This window comes from Falco punctatus (genome assembly GCF_963210335.1).
Source record: "Falco punctatus genome assembly, chromosome: 10".
In the NCBI taxonomy this organism is placed as follows: domain Eukaryota; kingdom Metazoa; phylum Chordata; class Aves; order Falconiformes; family Falconidae; genus Falco; species Falco punctatus.
This window is the reverse complement of record NC_137590.1, coordinates 27,816,853-27,831,123: the sequence shown is the minus strand read 5'-3', so window position 1 is coordinate 27,831,123 and position 14,271 is coordinate 27,816,853. Positions and strand designations below refer to the sequence as shown.

Here is a 14,271-nt window from a genome sequence, read left to right as displayed (position 1 = left end):
CTGGAAACGACAAAGCAAAACAGAAAATAAAACAATTTTATTCTTGCAAATACATCTGCATTTTATATCAACCTACTGCCTGCAGACCTTGTTATCTTGCCCATGGTTTGTCAGCCTGTCTTTCAGTTTTAAGCTCCTCAAGGCCAAACACAGCCCGCCTTATCCTGTGTTTACTCACAATAATGTACTATGCCTCCTGTAATGGCTTGACCACTAATTGAAGCTGTAGTTCCTGTTGTCACAGAGGTAATAGAGTGCAATCCTTCTAAATCCAAATTGCTTTCAATTGCTACACATGGTGCAAACATAGACATTACAAATGGTAGCCCATACAGAAGCTAGACTCCCTGTGACTTTAAAACTTTAATGTTTTAAAGCCCAATTTTGTAAGGCGATTGGCAACACTTTTCTCGTTAACTAGCACACAAAGGCAATCATAGAGAATACATGTTTTACAACCATGTTTTAATAATCTGTATCAGCAACCCTTTCCCCATGCACACAACATTTGTATTTAGCAAAGATGAAATAAATTTAATCCTCTTTTTGCTGATGTAATGACTTTGACTTTGTCTTATGTTATGCTTTGACCAAAATAATGTTTAAATGACCATTTTGTTAAATGTATTTTTTCCACTTCAGCAGAATATTTCATGGAGGAAAAGAAACCAAACCAAAACACCACCCTACTCTGATTTTTTTTTACTATTATTATCTTAGAGACCCCCAAATCCTGATTTTCCTAGTAGGGCTGTTGCATTGCATTAAAACTACCGTCCCTTAAATTACACCTCAGGCTTGATTCATCACTTCAGTAATGGTTTCAGGTGCAGAAAGTCAGTCTTGCTATCCAAATCTCTCTGAATACCAAGCCTCAAAAAAACGTTTGCCACATGTCCCACCCACTGATTTGTTCTGCTTTTGTCAGTTCATGCTGCTTCTGACAGACATATGTCCTGATTTGTTTGTTAGTGCTCCCAAGATGAGCAAAAAAGATAGAAAATTATTACACATAATTAACTAACAAATATTTTGCCTAAGGGGGGAAATTAAGTAAAACCTGCACTCATACCACACCTTAAAAAGCTTGTGACAGCAATGAATTAGATTCAGACTTTGTCATAAACCAACTGTGAGCTGACAAAAAAAATATTTAATATTATCCTAAATATATTTTATAATAATAATACACTGTACAGATGTATGAGTTCATATTTAATTATTTAAAACTGTAAATTAAACACTGCTCTGGCCTTTGAAAGCCAAAACCACCTACTCTTGACACAGCAAGAGAACGCAGGATCTTTCACTGCATAACTGTGCTGGGGTATTGGAAAACTTTGTAGTCTAGCTGAATAATTCAGTGTATTTTCAAGCTTCCATAGTATCCCTTTTCTGAGACTCTCAAGCAAATCAAATGTCTGCTAACTAAAGTTCTTGGCTCATTCTGAAATCAGCATTTTATCCAGTGTGAATGGGGCAAAACAAACAGCAGAGGTTTTCTGGCTTGCCCAGGATCACAGAGAGTTAATGGCAGAGCTGGTGCAGTCAGAGTTCCTGTCCTACTTGTACTCTCCTGTTCTAACCACAGGACCACACACCCACATTACCCGATAAACCTGCTGCACTCACAGCAAAGAAACATGACTTTAATGAAAACATATTTTCAGGATAAGCTTACGTCTCCTCTATACAACCAATACCATGGCTCAGAACAACCGTGTAACACCACTAAACTTTTGCTTTCAGATTTAGAGTCATCACTAGGATTTTTAACCTCTTTGCATTGCTGTTAAAGATATAACAATTGAAAACTGACGTTTCCACCTAGATTGTTCATGAACAATTATACAAATACACAGCCAATAGAGGGATCAAAGCAAGCGAGCTGGGGTGGCAAGATTCCTCAGCTTTGTTTTTTGGTGTTTGGGTTTGTTGGCTTTTTTTTTTTTTTTGGTGTGTTTTTTTTGTTCTTGTTGTTTTTGTGGTTTTTTTTTTCCCCTAAACAGCTTTGATTTCACTATATCTGCTACAGCAGATTTAAATTTACTTTGCCTTTTGCTTGCATGAGTGTTTCACAAGTGGCAATGTTAAAACCAAAGAATAAAACACCTCCCAAAGAATTATTTCAAAATGAAACAAAACATTTTAAAATTAACTAAGAGTATAGGGAGTCACAAGGACTAGTCAGAGAATATGCAGAGCTAGTAATATCCACTGGTTAAGACCCTAAGCTAGGTCACTTATCCATTTGAGTTCCTTTGTTTTTTTAATTAAGTGGAAAGAATTAATCAAAGAATATACAGTTAGGATTTCACAAAAGGTTATCCCATCAGTGGCTCTGAAATCTTGTTACATATGGCTTGATGAAATTGCTAAATGTTATGTTCCTAGTAACCTATAGGATCATTTTTTCCCTCTCTACAAAGAGCATATACTAGACATCATTTAAATCCTACTTAAGACATTAAAACAGGATTTAAGTGGGATTTTAAAGAGGAAAAAAACCCCTCAAGTAGGTCTTTTAAACCAGGATAAATTTAATCTGTAGCTCCTAGCAGCATATGAGGACAAACACACCACAATTTTTCTACGCTTGCCCTATGAGTACAGAATACAAAATGCACACCAAGTAAAAACCTCTGTGATTTCCACAACTATTATTTCAGTCACTGCCCAGACAACTAGGCAATGTGGTTATTTCCAGTCTGCTTCAGCACATTCATGAAATAAAGAGGAAAAAAAAAAACCAAGCCAAAAAGCACCAGGACCCTAGCCTCAAACTACAGAGCCCTGGCAGAACAAGCTGTAATATCAACAATTATTTTAAGGTAAATACATTCAATTCCTAATACAATTTATACCTATTAAAATTAGCTTTGTGTCCAAAAAAAAAAGGGGGAGCACTCACAATGTTATGGTTTTCATGTTTGTTCACCCAAACCGTATGCTTCTGGTATCTATTAACTATTTTCTGTAAAGGTTACCAGGAACCAATAAAAATCCTATTGGGTGAGGTTTGTACACAGACAGTAGTAAGTACATTCAATTATAATAGTTTTTTAATAAACTGAACAATAAAACATGGTCATTAAGTGAGTTTCTATCTTAAGATATTTATAGAAAAAGTACACAGCTACTCTTCCTCCTTGTTTTGCTGTTCATACATTAAAAAGCTAAGTGCAAAAAAAAAAAAGAAATTACAACTGAGAGTAATTTCCGTCTCATGTTGACTCAGGAAATATGGAGCCCAACTCATACAAATTTATTCTCAAATCATTATGTAAGAGTGAAGTAATCTGTTCTTAGGTATTCTTGCACTGACTGAGGGTCAGTTTTATTTTTAATTTAACTACCCACCCTGGCTATATAATAAATCTTACATAAACAAACCCAGACAGTAGGATTAAAGGATAAACATAACTAATGCTCAGATCCAGAATCTGTGATGAATGAGGAAAAAAAAAAGCCACACAAAAACCTAAAACATGCACCATACACACACACTGCCTTTAATTTTGCAACCTGTCTAAAATTTATCATTTTCCTTCTAAAAACTGACCCGTCTCTAAATACACTTCAGCTGATTTTGAGCTTGTTGTTTGGGGTTTTTTTCCATTATCACCTAATAGGATATTTTATTTTTTTTTTTTCAAAATACAGGAGAACATTAACAGTAAATGGATTGCTATGAGAATTCTTGAGTTTATAGCTTCTGTGTTCAAGACTATCTGCAGGGAAAATCATTCCTAGGTTTGCTAATCACAACGAAAGGACCAATTACATTGCAAAGCACTTGGAAAACATATAGATGATATTTTCTGTAATTCCAATATAGAAAATTATATTTCAGATTGCACTACAGCAGTCGGTTTGGGAAAAACGCTTAATATTTGGGAATGCTAAACAGAGAAAATAGTGAGAAATTCTAAACCCAGAAAAGTACACAGAAGAAGAGTATGAAGCAAGCAACACAATCTTGATTGCTTTCAAACCATTGAGATTGGAATCATTACGGAAAAAAGTTATCTTTCTTAAAGAACACGTTAGTAATTCATCCATCTCACCTTCACAAATGAAATAAATATGGAAGGACTTTCTGATATTTAGGTGATGTTATTCAGAAATCTGAATAGAAATGATTGACTTCAATTTGTATTTTATGATCAGTTGCATTTGCAATTCAATGCATTTGACTGTCGTATTGATTATCTTATTACCAAAATTCTGTGTTTGTTTATGCTGATGGGAGATGCTTTTGTCACTGGAGTCTCATTTCAATCTCCTTTCAAGTCCCTACTTGATCTTTCTTCTTAAAGTAGTATGAGTAACTTAGGGAAAGCACTTGTATTACAGAACCGACAAGTTCCACAAGGGAAATGAAGTCATTCATTCTTCACTTTCAAAAAAAAAATCATATCAAAGATGGGGTGAATTTTCTCAGTTATGAATTTATGGATCCCTTATTTTCCCATGCACTGACAAACACCAGACACTGTGATCTGAATGCCTATACAGATATAAATTTACTATTTGAGAACTAAATCTGTTTTTTTAAGAAACTATCCAAACTATTCACAGCCTCCAGGGAAAAAGATGGTGGTGAACCAACCTCACCTTAAAAATATATAAAGAGAGTAGGGTAAAATATTTCTATGTATAAGAAATAGAAAAACTTTTCTGTGAACAAGTCAAAGCTGTACCATGAGAACAATCATAGGGTTCTTCCAACCAGGACAGTACCAGCTTCCACAGACTGCCTTCCAATATTTCACAAAAGAAAATCTACAGATTCAAATGAGTTTTTTTTTATCCCCTCAGCTACCAGAATTTTTGAAATATCAAGTGACTTCTTACTCACTGAAAGAAAATCTAATGCCTATTCCAGATTTGATCTGAAGCATTAACTCTGGAAAAGCATTTTCTTGGGAGATTAATAAATAGAAAACATTTTGAGCAATAGGACAGTGACTTCAGACGGGGAATCACAGATGCAATCTGAAGCATTGAACCTGCAGATTCACGTTAGCATTCCCTTCTCTTTCCTTTAAATCTCTTGATATTTACTCCAGAGCAAAGGAATTGGGAGTGGGCTTTTTTCACATCCCTTTTTAGAATACCAGATTGACATTCAGATTGCATGCATGTTTATTGAAATTACTTCTGTGAAGACACCCAAAACCTACGTAGCCCTGTGAACAAGAATGTGTCTGCAGGGACGGCTCTCCCATGACTCCATACCTCGTATACAGTGGGAAGTCATCAGTTACCCAAAAGCAAGCAAATTTACAGAGCACTGCTTCACACCACCTATCTTTAAAACCATGCCATTTGTTTGAATATAACTCATTCACTTGATGCAAGAAAAACGGCTTTGTTGCCAAAAATTCACAGTTGCTTCAGACATGCAAGCCATACATTTGTCTGTTGGAGAATAACCATCCCAAGGGCACAGCATGAATATGGCTGGGAATACAACAAAAAGGATTCAAAAACCACTCTCATGAAAAAAAATATTTTATGTTGTAGTAGTTACTACCATAGTATAACACCCTTTCAGAGCTATAAAAACTATCTTCTCTCTCTCTGCACAATGATAGTGTCCAAGTCTGCTAGTACAAGGCTGAAACAGAATTACCAGATAAGAGAGCACTCTCTTCTACTTGCTGTTAACTACTTTTCACCTCCTCATAACACAAGGTTTTAGAGGTGTCTGATAAACAGCAGGTGTTTTTGTTTAAATTCACTTTGCTTCTGTAAGTTTAATGCCATGATTCATTTTAACATCAACAGATAGAAGCACTTTTGTCTGTGGGATACAAACAATAAGATAGTGCAGGTAGTGCTTCATCTTGTTGTACCCGACATATATATTTTTTAATAGTAATCGTAGCCAGTGATTTAATCCTTCTATACTTTGTATACATCCTCAACCTGAAAGAAAACACTTATTTATCTCTAATGTAAGCATTATGACATAAATACCTGACTCATGTAGCATGAAGTTGTTGACATTTGTCTCAAATGACTGGGTACAATCATCCTTCTGTGTACCTCCCTCTTTCCCCCTGAACTTTTAAGATATTTTTTGCCCTTCAAGGCAATGCTGAATCACACCAAGCACTTTAGTGAATATGTTCTTTGAAAAGTTTTGGGTTTTTTTCCCTGTGGTTCCTGTTACATATAGTTCAAATGACAACAAAAAAGAAACCCCCAAGAGATTGCCTTGCATGGTTTCTTATACAGTATATTGTTTAAAAGTGCCAGAACCCATATTGATTTCAGCTTACCAAGGGCTACTGAAATAGCATACATAGAAATTCTTATATACTGTACAGAGACAAGGTTATTGACCTGAAACTAGAATTCTCAGGGAATGTTACATCTACAGTTCTGCACAATTGCAGCTATACATTGCACAGCTCAAAAAAACAGCCGAAATCTAAGCGGGCTAACACGCTTTAACTGTACTCATCTAAGTGATAAGGGTAATTTTTTAATTCAGTGGATACTGAGCACACTTTAAGCTGCTCCTCCTTTTCCCAACCATCTGCCCTATACAAAACATGCAAGATGAGCAGGAACAAAAAGTGAAAGGAAGCTACTGTTTTAACTCAGGGAATGGTAACTTGGCATTTATAGTTCATGGCTGTCTGAAGATAACTGGCCAAAAAGCGTACTCCACAACCCACAAGAAGAGTAGGGACTTGTAGAAAAGGCAAAGCTACTTTGCTACTAAATGACATTGACCGAACTCTGCTTTCAGAATGTATGCTGAAAAAAAGAACAAGGTAACCTTTCGGGTGTTCTCTCACTATAATTTCATTATATAAAGCCAAACCCAGGTAAATCAGCTTGTTAATACCTTTGCATTTATTTAGAAGTCTATTATAAAAATTACATCTTACAACTTTTTCATTTACTTAAGAATTTTTGCCCCCTCAAAATCAAATAAATAAGAAATTCACCAAAATTCTTTTTAGGAATGAAGACCTTTCATATCCAAGTTCTCCATGTTGCAGGGAGAAAAATAATTCTCAATGATACAGATGTAATGGAAATTCTAAAATAATTTCAGCTTTGTGACTAGGGCTGAAGGAGCAGCATCTTCTAATTTTGAGATTTTGGAAAGTAAGGCCTGATATTCTGCCTTAAGACTGATACAGGTATTTGTGTGTGATGTGATATGCACGCACAGACACTTCCTTGAATAGGTCAGAATAGCAAACTGTATTTCGCTCAAAATGAAACTAAGACCACCCAGATGGAAAAGAATCTTACTGGGGGATGAAATTAAGTAGATCTTAAAAAATCCCCATACACACAAAAAACCCACCCCCACACAACAAAACTACAAGAAAGTTCGTATCATCTCTCCAAAAAATCCTTAAAATATGCAGTAATAAGAAAAGTTTCTTCAAAACATCTATGATCAAAATGAACTGAAAAACAGCTCTAGCCAACAGACAGTTACAAGTTGAAGCCATTTCCCCATCAGTATTCATTTGCATATCCCCAGTCGTTTGGAGCACATCTGAAACCTGGCATTTTTATTAATTCTAGCCAGTTTTTTTCCCCCAATAGTCAGGGGAATAAAACATATGCTTTCTTTTCTACTCTAATGACCCTTTAACAGTCACATAAAGATACTGAGTATGTGTTTGTGGGAGCAGGGAGAAAGAACAATAAATAATTTTAATTAAATACATTTAGTCACAAGTGTGAAATTATCTCAGGATTCAATTTCTCACGGACAGCTCTCTCATACATGTGTACAAACAGCCCCAGAATGAGGACAAGCTAAAACATCTACTTTCCCTCTTCTAATTTTCTCTCCCTTTAACAACCTTTCAGACAAGGTCTCCCCACATTTACACAATAGTCACCTGGATCTGCTTTCCTTCCAACAAGTTGCTACTGGTAAAGCTTTCACAGGTGAGCAGCTTTGTCAAGGCCTGAAAGGTGCTGGAAGCCTTTCTTAAAAGGCCTTATAACTCCAGAAGGTCTTGTCCTTATCACTTGTGTAACCTCTGCTGTGCACACTATAGCCTGGTATCACGATATCCATTGACACGGCTGTAAAAATCCTCCCAAAAAGACAACAGTGAGGCTTTAGCAACCAGCTCCGTTAGCATTTGGCTTGTAAACAGCAACCAATTCAAATGCAAAACTAACACTGGCACGTTTCTGAAACCAGCAAGCTCTCAGCACTCTGCGAGCTTATGAGAAATGCAGAGCAAATTAAGTATGAGATCAAACCCAATAATACTTCCAAAGAGAAATGAATCATTGAAAAACCTCAGAGTAGGAAGGAGAACAACACTTTTTTCATCAGAGCGACTAGCTGAAGGAAGTTTTAATAGTGTACCAACTTTGATAGCAAGAAATGTTAACTCATTTTAAAAGAATCCACTAAATAAATAGCTGTATGTTGAAGCAGCAAAGATATTTGTCTAGAAACAACAAAAAAAAAGATGGTCTGAAAGAGGAGGATAAGTATGATTGCCAAGAAAAATACTACGAGATCTACTATTGGAAAATAAGCAGATTTGGTTTATGTACACCCCTCAGCATCCTTCCATAATATTTAGTAACAAATGGCCACAGCAGTGTTCTGCACTACACAAAATGTTGGGTTATTGCTCTTGTTTTATTATAAGAGCATGGAGGATTTTTTGGTTTTCAGCTCCTCATAGATCTAACTTGTTCTTTTCCTTGAGTATAAGATAGATGCATATAAACAGATTTGTTTCCTGGAAAATCTTCAGAAAGCGGGGCAATTGAGAAGAGCTTGCTTAAGTCCAAGGTTTCACTACAGGCAATTGCAGGAAATTGTAGCTGATCATTCAGTCCATCATAAAAATATATTAAAACAGTCAGCCCAACCTCTTATTGAAACATCATGTAAGAAAATCTATAAAATAATGTCACATGGAAATATCCTTACTGGTGGCAGTACTGCATGATGCTATCTATAGACCAGGGAGGTTGTATGTTGTAGTTCATCACTGACTGACATGGCGCTGACTGCATGCTCTGCGAGGCTGCTCGCCTGTTGTGGTTTAACCCCAGCCAGCAGCTAAGCACCACACAGCTGCTCGCTCACCCCCCACGCAGAGGGATGGGGAGGAGATTTGGGAGAAAGGGTAAAACCCATGGGTTGAGATAAAAACAATTTAATAATTAAAATCTAATAATAATGACAACAACAACTGTAATCAGGAGAGAGAGAGGCAGAGGGGAATAAAACCCAAAAGGAAAAAAAAATCCCCCAGTGATGCACAATACAATCGCTCCCCACCTGCTGACTGACGCCCAGCCGGCCCCCAGGCAGCTATCGTCAGGCCCCAGCCAACACCCCCAGCTTTATATACTGAACACGATGTCCCATGGATGGAATATCCCTTTGGCCAGTTCAGGTCAGCTGTCCTGGCTGTGTCCCCTCCCAATTTCTCATGCCTGCACAGCCTTCTCACTGGCAGGGGCTGAGAAACTGGAAAGTCCTTAATTTAGTACGAACATCACTTAGCAACAACTAGAAACATCGGTGTGTTATCTATGTTATTCTCATGCTAAATCCAAAACACAGCACTGCACCAGCTACTCTACCCCAGCCAAAACCCAGACATCACCCCAGCAGCAGGACTCCTCTAGCACTGAAGAGGAGGAAAGGCAAAAGGATGGTTCCCACACACCGGCTGTATCACCCTGGGCTGAACCGAAAGCTCACCCAGTTTTCCTGCTCACTCATTCAGTTCCTACAGCTCCCAGCTATGTTATTTTCACAAGGTGATGTCCGCTGTGAAGCAATCACTGCCTCTGAGGAAGCAGAAAGGTCAGTAACTCAATTCACATAAACCACTGAGCAACCAACACAAACAGCATCGGCTCAGGGCTCCTCTGCAGCAAAGCAAGCCTGCGTGAGAATATGGGACCAGGGCCAGCCAGATCTTCTGGCAGGAACGGGAAAAGGAAAGGGAATCGAGAACAACACTGAGCCAGCTGAAGAGGTACAATGGTGGGAAGGGTTGGGCACCAAGCATGGCTTTTGGGTGGCTCTGCCTCCCCAGCAGTAGCTACCCCCGGCTAGGTGCTGCCCCCCTCCCAGCAGCAGCTAGCTTTCCCAGACCCTGGCACAGGCAAAGCACCAGGACCACAACGCTTCTGCTATGGCAAAACGGTTTGCTTCCCTATGGAACTGTTTTGCTTAAGCAGAGGAAGCCTTTTCACATCAAAACCAAATCAAGATATCACAAAAGAAAACTAGATTAGAGATATTGTGATGTCCTGAACTGATCTTCTAGTCCTTGTGACTTGAATGGTACACTCTATATCCTTAAAGCAAATCTTAGATCTTTAAATATTATTATTTTGCAGGAAATAGACTCTGTGACAGAAATAAGCCCTTAGTTTCTGCGAATTCTACATTACTTTAGCAACAATTCTAGAAGCGAAATTAGAAACAGGGAGTGAAAAGTGAAAAAGAAAGATTGAGGGAGAAAGAATTGGGCAGAAAAAGTTGGAGTGACATTGAAATGAAGAAACAAGAAAGGAAAAAGGGCAATGAAAAAGGAGGAAAGAAAATAAATACACAAAGGACAGTATGAATTAGAAAACGCATTGTGCTACAAGCAACTCCAGCGAGTCTGTGAAAATGAAAGTTGTATGTGCCCATGTCATCACAATGACAAGTCTGACTTCTCTAAGCTGCTGTAGTAAATTGTCATTATTCTCCTGTACTTCCAAGTTTTGACCAGTTTCCATCACTCTTGGATAGATTTTGGCAAAAGCATCTTTATATCCTGTTTATAAATATAATTTTGTGGAATTTAGTATGTAAAAGAACTACATTGAAATGTTAGTAAGCTACTAAATCTGTATTTGTTACTTCTACTAGCAATGTATTTACTGGGTTTAAATTTGGATGTTTCCAGCCTTTCAGGACTGTAAGACATGAACAAGAGGGACTGACAAGTACATATATGTATATACATCTATTTATATGTATTAACCCTGCTGAAAAACAATGTCCTGAAAGGTGGATAGATTAGTTAGTTGTTTCTGTTATTCTTACAACAGCCACAGTGCTTCATGCCAAGTAGAGAAACTATCTGTATCATGGTGGGTCCTTACAAGAAAGGTGTTGAAGGGGTTAAAAGCGTTATCATCAGCTCCATACAAACAGAGCTAGCCCTTGAAATCAAAGACACTTACCTTTTCCTCACAAGGTGTGCAAGCCAATATTTTACGTCAACAAACGCAACCATGGGACCAAACACATACAGAGCTATCACCACTCAAATTGCTACACAAAATAGAACTTGTCACACAGGAACAGAATAGGTGAAGTAAGAGTTTACACAGGACTTGACAAAACATTTATAATCATACGCCTGCCAACTACTGAGAATTTACCTTGAAATCTTTCCCCTTCACTGTGTCTAAAAAAACAAACTAACACACACACACACACACACACACACACCCCCCAACCACCAAATCAAAAGCAAAATAAACCCCACAAACCCTGCTCCCAAGTAGTACTAACATTATTATGTACTACATTAGTGTGACATTGCCCACTGGTCAGTAGGTAACTACAAAATGATGTAACGGAATTAAATAAAAGCTACGCACAAAGCCAGGCTTAAGCACAGTGACTAAAACCTGTGAGCTGTGTAATTAAAATGTTGACAGAGACCTGAATCGCACTAACACTTTTTCTTTTCCCATATCACTCTTCAAGAGAAAACACGTCTTCTAATCATCAAAAAGCTTTCAGTGTTAAGACTTCAGCTGTCATTTTAAAAGTTAAGTCTTTTCGATTTACTTCCTAACGTCAGAGGTATTCCAACATAAACATGAAATGCAACAAATGGCAAGTGTAATCTCTTCACAAAACACACAGATTAATCCTTGTTCCTACAACTGTTTCACTGCCAAATAAAAAACACTTATCAAGAGTACAAGTGCATTAAATTATCTGAAAGGTCCTCATTGAACTTAATACTGACATTCTAGATACACATATCCAGTTATTTAAGAAAACTGATTTTTTACATGAAGTTTTGAGGCTGAAAAGTGTGAGGCCCTTCTTCGCTTAGTCAGTCAGCTCAACAACTAGCATTTTATGTCACTGAAATGTTTATATTATCAAGAAGGCAAAAGAATGCTATTGTGATGTACTGTTGTACATCAACATACATATTGTATGTACTGTTGTACATACAATATACTTAATTTTGGCAAATATACCACAGATATACTTCATTTTCACACATCTCTTTCAGGCGTAGTTTCTTCTACACAGATTCTGCTGCAAAGGCTGTTAGAGGGGAAAATAATAACACAGGAAACCTATTGCTATTACCTTTAAGGCTAGCCCACTGAAGCACTCTTCAGTACTTCATACGAAAACTTCCCGATTGATTTTTGCATGTCTGATTTTCAGTACCTGGCTCTAAAATCCAGAACATGGGAATTTCTTCCATTTCTCACCACCCACAGCGTGTGCGGTGGAGCTCCAAGCCTTGCCTGAAAAACCTCAGAAGCAGGAAGGACTTCAGAGGCCTGATCCAGCATCCACTGTGCTTAAAACGTGTTTGCACGGCTGCACCGGTCTTTGAATCAGATCTGCTTTCCTTCTAACGTTTTTGTCAAGTATATGTCAACCTGTTAAGCCCAGGTTTTCTAAAGCAGAACATTTCTACACATCCACTCCAGCATAAGATTGCTCCTTACAGCATCACAGTTTGCCCAAAGGTTTAGGTGAATCTTTACAAAATAATGGCTCTGTACTACCAGATGTACTGCACTTACTGTAGGAGCAGGTTGCTGTTGCCAGAGTTTCAGTAGCTTTGCTGGTCTTAGAAGCTGAGCTCTGCTGCAGAGAGCTCTGGGAGGTGAATGAGACTGAGAATGTGTCCACTAATAACCTCCAAAATAGCCTTTACACAGCAGAAAATACACAAGATAAAAGGCAGAAGAGCAGATTTAAAATGGAATTCGTTACTTCCCAGAGCACACTAGCTGCTGTGTAATAGGTACCATTTTCTATTGTGAGCTAATGCTGGCTCTAGTTAATTAACATATCAGCTATTCTGATTTAGTGCAGCACTGAGTATCATTACAACAATGTGCTAGAATACTTTTGGAAATACTGTGTAAACTAGGAGTTACTCAGTTTGCAGCTGAGTAGCAAATGTGTACACACAGTAGTTCCTGAACATTAAGGAAAAACAGTTCCTGTTCTTAAAAGAAACTGGTTCCAACATACACAGACAATGAACATGATGAAACAATCCAGCTCTTAGCTTTTACACTGGACTTGCCATGCAGCCAGACCCCAGCTTTGCAGATAACATCCACAAAGCAAATTTCACAATGGTATCTGAACTGCTTAGGAAGAAAGTGCTACTTAGTGCCATGTTTGCAGAATCACCCTTTGGAGCATGGATAGCCTAAGTACTCATATATGTGGAGACTCCTGTTCCTAAGAGGACGAGTATCTGACAGACGCTGATGGATGGTTTATGGTTTCAGATTTTTGTATTACAATCTTCACATGAACTAGCAAAAAATACAAATAGCCTCCAATTAGGGATATAGAAACTGCGATATTTCCAACATTATAGAAAATTGCTGTTGCTGTCCACTTATCTTTTGAGGCCAAAATGCGTAATTTTTTTTTTAGTATTCCCAAAAGGTATTATACCTGGCACAGGACCATACCAGAGTGGAAATTTCCCGACATACTAGATTGTATCAACACAATTTGTCATTGAGCAATAATTATTCACATGCAAATATCTGGATAGACTCCAATAAAAACTGTGTAAAATGCTAAACTACAAACATTTCAGCCTTGCAGACTGATGTGGAATGTTTGACTCCTGGCCTAGGCCTCCCTCTTCAGCACGCGCATTGCAACCAGTTTTCCTTTTAGCATGTCACATTTATTATTGTTGTAAAGACAAAAAAAACCCCAACAAACGAAAGCTTTTATTAAAATCTGCTTGTCTAAAAGGAATAATAATAACAAAAAACAAGGCAAAACCACCATCCAAAACAACAAAACAAATGAAAACAACAAGCCAGAAATACTACTTCAAGTTTTCACAGTCACAGTCCTAAATGTATGGCAAATCCACAGCCATTGAATAATTCTAGTATTCTCTCCAGCTGAACATGTGTTTCCACTCTGAATTTTAAATATTTTTTTTTCTTTACAGCTGTAAAATAATACTTTCTAGTCAGAAGATAGTAGTAGAC

General features: G+C 37.6%; 1 long non-coding RNA gene across 1 annotated transcript in view; it reads right to left on the bottom strand.

The window, feature by feature from the left end:
• The window catches only part of LOC308070600, a 101,571-nt gene that overhangs the window by 34,875 nt on the left and 52,425 nt on the right, over nt 1–14,271 (bottom strand). The window lies entirely within an intron of this gene.